General features: G+C 43.1%; 1 protein-coding gene across 1 annotated transcript in view; it reads right to left on the bottom strand.

Annotated features, from left to right (window-relative positions):
- TBC1D2B (TBC1 domain family member 2B) overlaps positions 1–12,609 on the bottom strand; it is a 75,301-nt gene that overhangs the window by 61,819 nt on the left and 873 nt on the right. The window lies entirely within an intron of this gene.

Genomic DNA, 12,609 nt, shown 5'->3' with positions numbered 1-12,609 from the left:
TCCTGTTCCTGAACCGTCCACAGAGGCCCCGTCTGTGTTACCAGAGACCCAGACAGAGGTAGTGGACCCGGATTCCATGCCTAACACGGAAACAGCCACAGCATCTCCAGTCCCAGGCCCGGAACTGGAACAGCAACCAGCACCAGCAAGTGCAACCACATCTTCAAACTCAACGCCAGAGGGCGCCAGCGAGCCAGAACTGGCAGAAGCAAAAGACAGCCATACCCAAAAGGCTCAGCCAGAGCCTGAAATACCCTCAGGTGCACCAGCGGAGAGCGGTTCACCAGCAACGGAAACAACCCCATCACCTACATCGCTTCCAGAGGGACCAAGCCCAAGTCCACAGTCTGAGGAAGAACTGGTGACCCCAGCCTCAAGGAAACAGTTCCAGACTGAGCAGGAAGCAGATGACAGCCTTCAGAAAGCGTGGGCGGCGGCACGGAGCACCCCACCGCCTCTCAGCTCTTCTAATCGATCCCGGTTTGTTATAGACCAAGGACTTTTATACAAGGAAATTCTTTCTGGTGGACACCGGGAAGAATGGCAGCCGCAAAAACAGTTGGTGGTTCCAACTAAGTACCGAGGGAAGCTCTTAAGCTTAGCCCATGATCATCCCAGTGGCCATGCTGGGGTGAACAGAACCAAAGACCGGTTGGGGAAGTCCTTCCACTGGGAGGGGATGGGCAAGGACGTTGCCAAGTATGTCCGGTCTTGTGAGGTATGCCAAAGAGTGGGAAAGCCTCAAGACCAGGTCAAGGCCCCTCTCCAGCCACTCCCCATAATTGAGGTCCCATTTCAGCGAGTAGCTGTGGATATTCTGGGCCCTTTCCCAAAAAAGACGCCCAGAGGAAAGCAGTACGTACTGACTTTAGTGGACTTTGCTACCCGATGGCCAGAAGCAGTCGCTCTAGGCAACACCAGGGCTAACACTGTGTGCCTGGCCCTAACAGACATCTTTGCCAGGGTACGTTGGCCCTGCGACATCCTTACAGATTCAGGGTCTAATTTCCTGGCAGGGACCATGGAAAAACTGTGGGAAACTCATGGGGTGAATCACTTGGTTGCCACCCCATACCACCATCAAACCAATGGCCTGGTGGAAAGGTTCAATGGAACTTTGGGGGCCATGATACGAAAATTCATCAACGAATTCTCCAATAATTGGGACCTAGTGTTGCAGCAGTTGCTGTTTGCCTACAGGGCTGTACCACATCCCAGTTTAGGGTTTTCACCATTTGAACTTGTGTATGGTCACGAGGTTAAGGGGCCATTACAGTTGGTGAAGCAGCAATGGGAGGGGTTTACGCCTTCTCCAGGAACTAACATTCTGGACTTTGTAAGCAACCTACAAAGCACCCTCCGACACTCTTTAGCCCTTGCTAGAGAGAACCTAAAGGATGCTCAAGAAGAGCAAAAGGCCTGGTATGACAGACATGCCAGAGAACGTTCCTTCAAGGTAGGAGACCAGGTTATGGTCTTGAAGGCGCAACAGGCCCATAAGATGGAAGCATCATGGGAAGGGCCATTCACGGTCCAAGAGCGCCTGGGAGCTGTAAACTACCTCATAGCATTTCCCAATTCCTCACTAAAGCCTAAAGTGTACCATGTTAATTCTCTCAAGCCTTTCTATTCCAGAGACTTACAGGTTTGTCAGTTTACAGTCCAGGGAGAGGATGCTGAGTGGCCTGACGGTGTCTACTACGACGGGAAAAAAGACGGTGGCGTGGAAGAGGTGAACCTCTCAACCACTCTGGAACGTCTGCAGCGGCAGCAAATCAAGGAGCTGTGCACTAGCTTCGCCCCATTGTTCTCAGCCACCCCAGGACGGACTGAACGGGCATACCACTCCATTGATACAGGTAATGCTCACCCAATCAGAACCCCACCCTACCGAGTGTCTCCTCATGCCCAAGCTGCTATAGAACGGGAGATCCAGAACATGCTACAGATGGGTATAATCCGCCCATCTACCAGTGCATGGGCATCTCCAGTGGTTCTGGTACCCAAACCAGATGGGGAAATACGCTTTTGCGTGGACTACCGTAAGCTAAATGCGGTAACTCGTCCGGACAACTATCCAATGCCACGCACCGATGAGCTATTGGAAAAGTTGGGACGTGCCCAGTTCATCTCTACAATAGACTTAACCAAGGGGTACTGGCAAGTACCGCTAGATGAACCTGCCAAGGAGAGGTCAGCATTCGTCACCCATGCGGGGGTGTATGAATTCAATGTCCTTCCTTTCGGCCTTCGAAATGCACCCGCCACCTTCCAGAGGCTGGTAGATGGTCTACTAGCTGGACTGGGAGAATTTGCAGTTGCCTACCTCGATGATGTGGCCATTTTTTCAGACTCCTGGCCCGAACACCTACTACACCTGGAAAAGGTCTTTGAGCGCATCAGGCAGGCAGGACTAACTGTTAAGGCCAAAAAGTGTCAAATAGGCCAAAACAGAGTGACTTACCTGGGGCACCAGGTGGGTCGAGGAACCATTAACCCCCTACAGGCCAAGGTGGATGCTATCCAAAAGTGGCCTGTCCCACGGTCCAAGAAGCAGATCCAATCCTTCTTAGGCTTGGCCGGATACTACAGGCGATTTGTACCACACTACAGCCAAATCGCTGCCCCATTGACCGACCTGACCAAAAAGACCCAGCCAAATGCCGTTAAGTGGACTAATGAGTGTCAAAAGGCCTTTACCCAGCTTAAGGCGATGCTCATGTCTGACCCCGTGCTCAGGGCCCCGGACTTTGACAAGCCATTCATAGTAACCACAGATGCATCTGAGCGTGGTATAGGAGCGGTGCTCATGCAGGAAGCAACAGATCACAACTTCCATCCTGTCGTGTTTCTCAGCAAGAAACTGTCTGAGAGGGAAAGTCACTGGTCAGTCAGTGAAAAGGAATGCTATGCCATTGTGTACGCCCTGGAAAAGCTACGCCCATATGTTTGGGGACGGCGGTTCCAACTACAAACTGACCATGCTGCACTAAAGTGGCTTCATACTGCCAAGGGGAACAACAAGAAACTTCTTCGTTGGAGTTTAGCTCTCCAAGATTTTGATTTTGAAATTCAACACATCACAGAAGCTTCTAACAAAGTAGCTGAAGCACTCTCCCGTGAGAGTTTCCCACAATTCAGTAGTTAAAAAGTGTTCTTAAAATGTAGAAGTCTGTTAGTTATATACTTAGGAGTATATGTAAAGGCCTATGTGTTGTATTAATCTGTTTATTTTCAAGTTCTAGAAGGAAATCGCCGCCAGTGAGCTTCCCCACTGTCTGCAATTTGGGGGGCGTGTCATAAACAGATAGCTAAGGGTTAATGTCTCGTTCACCTGAAGCACCTGACCAGAGGACCAATCAGGAAACCGGATTTTTTCAACTCTGGGTGGAGGGAAGTGTGTGTCTGAGTCTTTGTTTTCTGCCTGCCTGCTTTCTCTGAGCTTTGGAGAAGTAGTTTCTTTTTTCTAGTCTTCTGTTTCCAAGTGTAAGGACAAAGAGATCAGATAGTAAGTTATATGGTTTCTTTTCTTTGGTATTTGCATGAATATAAGTGCTGGAGTGCTTTGATTTGTATTCTTTTTGAATAAGGCTGTTTATTCAATATTCTTTTAAGCAATTGACCCTGTGTTGTATCATCTTAATACAGAGAGAACATTTGTACTTATTTTTCTTTCTTTTTATATAAAGCTTTCTTTTAAGACCTGTTGGAGTTTTTCTTTACTTCAGGGAAATTGAGTCTGTACTCACCAGGGAATTGGTGGGAGGAAGGAATCGGGGAGATCTGTGTGTTGGATTGCTAGCCTGATTTTTGCATTCCCTCTGGGGGGAATAGGAAAGTACTTTTTGTTTCCAGGATTGGGAACAGAGAGGGAGATTCTCTCTGTGTAGTTTCACAGAGCTTGTGTCTGTGTATCTCTCCAGGAGCACCTGGAGGGGGGAAGGGAAAAAGGATTATTTCCCTTGGTTGTGAGACTCAAGGGATTTGGGTCTTGGGGTCCCCAGGGAAGGTTTTTCAGAGGGACCAGAGTGCCCCAAAACACTCTAATTTTTTGGGTGGTGGCAGCAAGTACCAGGTCCAAGCTGGTAACTAAGCTTGGAGGTTTTCATGCTAACCCCCATATCTTGGACGCTAAGGTCCAAATCTGGGACTAAGGTTATTACACCTTGTGAAAAACAAATGAAGAACTCTAACACAGAATTGGGGAACCTACAGCTCGCAGGCTGAATCCGGCCTGCTGCTTAATTTCATCAAGCCCACAGCAAGTCTCCTCACCACAGGCCGGAAACCCTGAGCCTTGGCACTCCCCCTGCAGGGCTGGAACTGCAAGCTCCAGCTCAACCTGCTGCAGGGGGAAGCTAGGGTTGCCAAGCCGTTAAAAGTCCTGCCGGCTCTGCAAGCTCCCATAAGCGGCCAGCCTGTCCCTGCAGCCCCTAGGCACAGAGAGGATCAGGGAAGCTTCACGTGCTGCCCCTGTCCCCAGCACTGGCTCCGCAGCTCCCACCCCCGTGGGGCTGTGTGTGGCCTGGGACTGATATTTTCTGTGGGTCTACGGCTCCTGATAGACAAGAGATTCCCCACCATTGCTCTAACAGAAAAGTGCTAAATTCAAAGCAAGTGGTCATTGTATGTGATGATCGGAGGTCAATGACTCAAAATATATTCCTCACTCTGTATCAGGGTGGATGAAAATCACTGATTTAAAAAAAAAAAAAAGCAAAAAAAAATCAGATTTTTTTGATTAGATAGTTTTTCCTCAAAAAGCATCTTAAGATGGTTTTAATTAAATAGCTCAAAGATATCTCATAATGGAATAGGGATTATAAATTCTTATTCTATAGTATGAGACAATATATTCATGTAATGTTTAAGAAAAGTTTTGTAAATGGGTTCCAACAGTTCATGGATTAGGGACCCAACTTTATGGGGCTCCAGGGGCTTCTGTAAAGATTATTTAGGTTAATCTTTCTATCTACCTAATGGGAGTCAGTGCTCCATCTAGAAGATACCATCAGAGATGCTTAGTTTTGCAGTTCCCAAACTGTGGATTTGTGTCTCTAGAGGTAACGTGCTTGTTAACAGCAAAAATGTTTTTAAATAAATAAATAAATAAATAATATAGAGATGAGAAATAATAGACCTCAACCCTATTGTCCGTCTGCAAATTTGTGTACACAGAGTCAATCCCTTACCTCTCTCTAAAATAGGGGGACCAGATGTCCCGATTATATAGGGTCAGTCCCGATTTTTGGGTCTTTTTCTTATATAGGCTCCTATTACCCCTCACCACCATCCCAATTTTTCAAATTTGCTGGCTGGTCACCCTAGCCTAAAAGTGCAAAGTTTCAAAAAGTTCAATGACTAGAAGATTGTTGGGGGGCAGAATAGATCTGGACGAGGAGAAGAAGTCTGGAGATAAATGTGAGAAGGGAGGGACAGGCAGTAGAAATAAAATTCAAACTGTTTGAGCAGCATATTCCAGAAGTCTTGAGGTCTTTCTGAGTGTAGCCTTCGTTGATTTGAGATCTACCATACCATTTTCTCACTAGGAGGGAAAACCTATAATGGCAGCAGGCCGTAAAAGAGACCCAGTTTGGGAATAAGAGCCATTCAAGAAATAAATGTTTGCTGATGATGTTTAAAGAAAGTCACACCACTGAACTGGTGGAAGTCACTTAAGCACTTGGATTCAGAGACTGTTGAAGTGATAATCTCACTTTTAACAGCAGTAGCTTCTTCTGCGGGTGTAGAAAGAGTATTTTCTTCCTTCTGGACTAATTCATTTCAAATTGAGAAACCATTTGGGACCTGAAAAAGCAGGAAAATCTGTTTTTCTTTTCCAGACAGTGAACAGGAAAATGAAGGTGAAGACGACTGAGTTAGCTGCAGAAGCCAATATTTTAAGTTTTTCATGTTGACCTAGCTGACATAGTCAATTTAATTTGTTTTTTTAAATATTTCATTTAACTATTCTAGTTAAACAATTTTAACAAAAACAAACCTGATTTTAAAAAACTTGAATGTTTAACTAAATTCAAAAATTCATATGCTTGTTTTGTTAAAATATTATGTTTGCTGTTGAAGTAAAAAAAATCCAGAACACATAACATTGTTTTAGTTAAATAAAACAAGTTAAATGTCTGTCCAGTGATGTTCTCCTCCTAATACAACATCCTCCAAATATTAATGATTAACCTGTTGAATTGGAGATAGCTTATCGCCCAATGACTTCATAAATATCTGCTTCATTTATTTTTGAAAAATGAAATAATCATTCATTAGCTGATATAGCTGTAAAACTAATCTGAAAAGTTTTCAAAATAAATCACTTAAAATGTATACTGTGTACCTTCTAAAAATGAAACCTACATCTCTCTCTGAGTTGTGAAGAATACGTATTAAGGTTATAACAACCAACAAGAATGAACTTTTATGTAGAAATCTATGATTAAATCAAGTCTTTCTGACTAATGAGTTAAATCATGATATAAATCAAATCCATCCTGCTTTTTATCATCAAAGAAAAAGCCCACATGGGTAGTGACCCTGTCAGCTTGTGTTCTTTGAGAAGAAGCTATAAGTATGGATTCAGGGAAAGATCCTGCATCTCTGGACTGTTTGGATTTTAACAGGGCAGAATAACTGAATGAGAAGACTGAGATCCCCAGAATTATTCTGGGTAGCCTTGAGACACTTTTGGGAAACTGGCAGATTATTACATCTCTGCTACCATTCGGAATTATAGATTGTGACTCACCTGAACATATATTTTACCTGCTTTAAACTCTCAAAAACTCACTTCCTTTTCTTTAGCTAATAAACCTTTAATTAGTTTACTGTAGAACTGGCTACCAACGTTGTCGTTGGTGTAAGATCAAGAGTACCCATTGATCTGGGATAAGTAATTGGTCTTTTGGGTCTGGAAGCAACCTAAATGTGATGTGATCTTTGGTACACGTGACCATTTATCACTAAATCTCATTTGTCTCAGTAGCAAGATAGACTGGATCATCTAAGGGGACTGTCTGTGACTCCATGGTAAGATTGGCACAGTGATCCAGGAGTTCACATTTGGTACTAGCTTAGGGAAATCTAATTACAGACTACACCACCAGTTTGGGGTATCTGCTCTGTTTTCTGAGTCTGCCATGAGGCAAGCACTCACAGTCGTGAGCCACATCAGACAGCGTGATACCTGGTACGAAATATTTATATGATTTGTGGGGAGGAGGGTTACACATTCCATTCCATAGTTTTATGGAAATATGCCATATCCATATCATAAGCATAACAGATATACTTTATGCAAGATGCACATGTAAGATATCACTGGAAAGGTTATGATATACTGAATGTGATTGTCCAATTTGTATGCCTGAATCATTTCTGACAGTTTTCAGTTTGGTAGCAGTGTTAGTCTGTATAAGCAAAACCAATGAGGAGGCTTTGTGGCACCTTAGAGATTAACAAATTTATTTGGGCATAAGCTTTTGAGGGCTAAAACCCACTTCATCAGATGCATAGAGTGAAAAATACAGTAAGCAGCATATATATTACAGCACATGAAAAGATGGGAGTTGCCTTATCAAGTGGGGGGTCAGTGCTAACGAGGCCAATTCAATCACACCTTTCCCTCTGCTGATACTCACACCTTCTTGTCAACTATTGGAAATGGGTCACCTTGATTGCATCCGTCTCGTTAGCACTACAAAAGTAATTTCCTCTTCTTTGGTATTCATCCCTTCTTGTCAACTGTTGAGAATAGGCCACTTCCACCTTGACTGAATTGGCCTCATTAGCACTGACCTCCCCACTTGGTAAGGCAACTCCCATGTTTTCATGTGCTGTAATATATACACTGCTTACTGTATTTTTCACTCCATGCATCTGATGAAGTGGGTTTTAGCCCACAAAAGCTTATGCCCAAATAAATTTGTTAGTCTCTAAGGCGCCACAAGGACTCCTTGGTGTTTTTGTATCATTTCTGTATCTGAAATTAGGCATACCAACTATGGGCTTGGCTACACTCGAAACTCCAAAGCGCTGCCACGGGAGCGCTCCCGCAGCAGCGCTTTGAAGTGCGAGTGTGGTCGCGGCACCAGAGCTGGGAAAGACACTGAAAAACACCTGGAAGCAAGAACTGAACTGTGGTGAGAGGAGCTGAGCCCAAGCTGGAAGGGTACCTAGCTTGTGAGTAATAATACCTGAGGTCTCAAGCTGCAGGCCAGTGCAGCTGACTTTCAAGCCTTTCTGTAATTTGCCCGGAACAATATCTAGGGTGAGAAATTACTATTTGTAACCAATTTTTTTAGTGAATCAACCTTAGTATGTGTTTTGTTTTATTTGCTTAGTATAATCTCCTTTGTTTTGTTTGCTCTCTCTTTAACCACTTAAAATCTACCTTTGATAGTTAATAAATTTATTTTGTTTATTATTAAACCCAGTTTATGTAACTTCTAATTGGGCAGGCAAGAAGTTGGGCGTCTCTCTTCACATTGAGGAAGAGGGCAAATTTTTATGAGCTTGAGCTGTGCAGATTTTTCTATACAACGCAGGACAATATACCTTTGGGTCTGCACTCCAAAGCAGGTGGGCACCTGAGTGCTGGGCCAAATCCCTTAAGATGAGTCTTCCCACAGCTGATCTCAGTCTCTGTGTCTTTCTGCAGCAGGGTGTGGCCCTCCCTGCGTGTGTGCTAGAGGAGGCTTCAGAGCCAGGCTCAGCCAGACAAGTTAAAGGGGGCCCATGTGGCAGAACAGGCGGGATCAGTGATATCTCAACACATCAGGTGGCATCTTAAAAGGGGGTAACCCCTCACAGGGTGGTTGTTTTTCCCCCTTCCTTTCTATGAAACAAAGGACCTGATTCTGCAAACAGAAATTGATGTTCAATCTTGAGCATATCTAGTCAAGTCAATAGCATTAAGTGCAGGTAGCAAATGGTTCCAGGATTAGGCCCTATTATTCTAAAGCAAAGGTCCTCAAATTTTTCATGATTTGGATCACCAGAAGACAGATTAATTTTGAGAACCACCTTCCTCACTCCACTCATGAAGGGCCTGCGATGGCAATTACAATAATTGGTTATGAAGCAAAGTAATATTAGAAAAAACCTTTTATGTTCTGTTAACCATTTTTATGTGCTTTAAGAGCTATAAATAAGAAGGAAAGCCAGCATAATGCAGCCAGCAAATTGTCCAAGGACCACTGATAGTTAAGGCTACATTTTAGTCATGGGTATTTTTAGTAAAAGTCATGGACAGGTCAGAGGCAGTAAACAAAAATTCACAGCCCGTGACCTATCCATGACTTGTACTATATACCCCTGACTAAAACTTGGGTGCTCTTGCGGGTGGGGGAGGGACAGCCTGAGGGCACTACGGATGCTCTGGGGGGTGGTGGCTGGGGGGTGACACTGGTCTGTGTGGGGGGCAGTGGTGCACGTCTTGGAACCACTGCTGCTGGGGGAGGTGAGGGGTGGTAGGCTCCCTACCAAGCACCCCAGAAGTGGTGACATGTTCCTTGGCTCCTAGATGGAGGCGCGGTCAGAGGGCTCCTCACACTGCTTCCTCCCTGAGCGCCCGCTCTGCAGCTCCCACTGGCCAAGAACCACAGACCATGGGAGCTACCCCTTTGTATTGGCTTCCCCAAGCACCTGCTTCCTTAGCTGGTGCCTGGAGCCGGTCCTGCTGCAGAAGTCCTGGAAAATCACAGAATCTGTGACTTTTGTGACAGACTCATAGTCTTACTGATGGTCCACTAATCTCAATTTGGGATCAGCATATTATTTCATGAAGACTGTGACACTGTTTTCCCATTTGACAAACATTTCAGGAAAAATCTCCTGAGAGTAACTGAGCTGATTATCTGCAACTCCCATTAAGTTACAAGTGCTGAGCAACTCTGAGGATTAGGTCATGAATGTTAAGAAAGTTAATCTGAAGCACTGTGAAGTAGTAATATGTTCTTCAATAATACAGTCATTTCAGATTGGGGTGTTGATGCTTATTTCTTATTTAAGCTTATAAATACCGAACAAAGACTGTACCATGAGATTTGGAAATTATGAACAAGAAGCAAATTGAGGAAAATGAAGCATATGACATAGAGGAAGGATGAAAGCTACACCTGACTCGACTTTCTTCCTCAGTAAGGTCCTCGTGCTTCTATGTGTAATTTTTTCTTAAATCAGCTAGGCTGTTATCCTGTATTAAAAATTCAGTAAGGGCCCAATACAGCTCTCATTGATTTCAACAAGGGATGGATCAGGCCACCACTATTTTGAACATCAATTCCTCTTTATTTTTATTTCTGCAGAACTTGACTGAAAGACATTTTAGTTCTTAAAATATTATTGTTCTGGTTGCTTTTGAGTAAAGAGATCAATTAAATCCTGGATCCAGAATTCTTTTTTATGGTTTGTGTTATCATACTGTCAAAGAGCTACAGTCATGGACCAGGACCCCATCGTGCTAGGTGCTGTACAAAACACAGAATAAAAACTTACGAGTGCAGTGAAACATACGCTAATGACCACCTCCAGCAACTAAATCTTCACTTAACCAGTTCCTTTCTAAATGTCCCCAAGATTCTAGTATAAAAGTTTGCTTGGTCTTTAAATAAGGACTACATATATTAGGCAATAGCTTTTTTGATTGTCAATCATATGGTTGCTTAAGACAAGCATCACAACCCCATGAAGGTTAAAATAGATGACAACGATATCTGCTTTTATTTCTGGTACCTATCCATCACCTCTGGCCTCATGATTGTGCTTGAGCAAATGTAGACTTCTAAGGCCCTACCCTCACATAACCCCTCTCTTTCCCAGAGGGCTTTGGGCAGGAGTAGGTAACATCAAAGAGGAGTCTGAGACCACAGGAGCCAAGAAAAATGTATGCAGGGAAACTTGAGTACAGGAGCTACATGTTGCTCGCACTAGCATGACCAAGTCTAATATATATATTTACTTAATTTTATTATCTTTTCCTACAAAACATGTTGCTGCAATATAAAATGTGTCATGTAAAAACTGACATTAAATGAATAGGAATAATACTCAAAGAGAAACACTTCCCCCAATAATGAACAAATATATTTAAAGTGAACCCTTGTTCTGTAGGCTGAACAGACCTATGCAAACGTCTTTCATCATGAGATGGAACAAAGGATGCATACATAAAATACAAGGTCATAAGATTAAGGTTCCAATCCTATGAAGGCCTGAGCTCCTGCTAACAGGAGCTGAGGCAGTTCACTAAAGCTGATCAGGAAATGATTCCCCCAAACCCTCCATCCTCTACCTCTTTCCCCTGAAAAAAAAAAAAAGTGTTACACTTTTTTTGTTTTCATCACATATAGAAATATTTATCTTTTCTATGAAAACCTAAGATTTTTGATAAAGCCAGATTCTTTCCATGACATTTTCATTTCATTTAAAAGCCATTTTCTATGGGAATAGTGTTTTGACAAAAAAAATTTCAACCAGCTCTAGAGCTCAGTTCCCTTCACAGGATCAGACTAGGTTTCACAAACATTTTTCTTTCTCAGGGTGTTTGCTTCCAGGAGTAGTTTGGGACTATACTTTTGGCCTGTGTTTTGAAAGATGTTCTTGTCATTTCTTGAGAAAAGACAAAATTTATGGGTTATTTTCAAGTTTGGATGTGTACGTTAAGATGCATTATGGGGTACTTTCCACATCAAAAAGTGAACACATATGAAGGAGAGCCTTTCATTTTCACAAACATATAAATAAAAAAATTATCAGCTAAAGCAGCCTCTTAGATTATTCGACAGAGGAGATCTTTGCCAGCAATCATACTGTATCACTACTTTAAAAATGAAAACCTGTTTAACAAAAACATGCTAAAAAGGAGCAAACAGTTTTTTAAACTTTCTCCACTCTGGGTAAGACACTTACACAAAGGAGTGGGCATGTCGCTCTGTACCTTACAGCTACCAGTACTAATTCCCAGGTTTGGGCAAAAAGCCTACCAAGCAAACCCAAATGTTGGGCTTCTGAGTCACATTTGGACAGCAACAGTAAACCTAATCATACAATGAAGTGAACCTATTTAGAGAAAGTTGGAGATAGAACAATAAAGTTGAAAAAGAAGCTAGCTAGCTAGTCTCAGAGTAGGCTACTGGACAATGGTAGTTTTTGTTTTTTTTAATTTAAGCTTTAAGTACCATTATTAAATGCTTTATGCTTCAATAGAATAGCAAACTAAAGAGTAAGGCCAGGTCTACACTTACAGCACTACTACTACGCTGACAGGAGAGCTTCTCCCAACAGCATAATAATTAATCCACCTCCATGAGAGGCGGTAGCTGCGTGGGGCGCAGTTAATCTGCCTTCATGAGAGGCAGTAGTTATAGGGACAGGAGAAGCTCTCCTATTGACATATAACACTGTCTACACTGGGCTTATGTCGGTACAGTTTTGTGTCTCAGGGGGATGGATTTTTCACACCCTTGAATGAGGCAGTTATACCAATGTAAGTTTATAGTGTAGATCTGGCCTCACAGAGCAGCATCTGACATTGGCAGTGCTTAACAGTAAAGCAAGCCAAGGAGGAACAGTAACATCTCATTTACAATCCCGGTTCCA

The sequence above is a fragment of the Gopherus flavomarginatus genome, chromosome 9 (genome assembly GCF_025201925.1).
Source record: "Gopherus flavomarginatus isolate rGopFla2 chromosome 9, rGopFla2.mat.asm, whole genome shotgun sequence".
NCBI classification, from domain to species: domain Eukaryota; kingdom Metazoa; phylum Chordata; order Testudines; family Testudinidae; genus Gopherus; species Gopherus flavomarginatus.
This window is presented reverse-complemented; position numbering and strand designations above follow the sequence as displayed.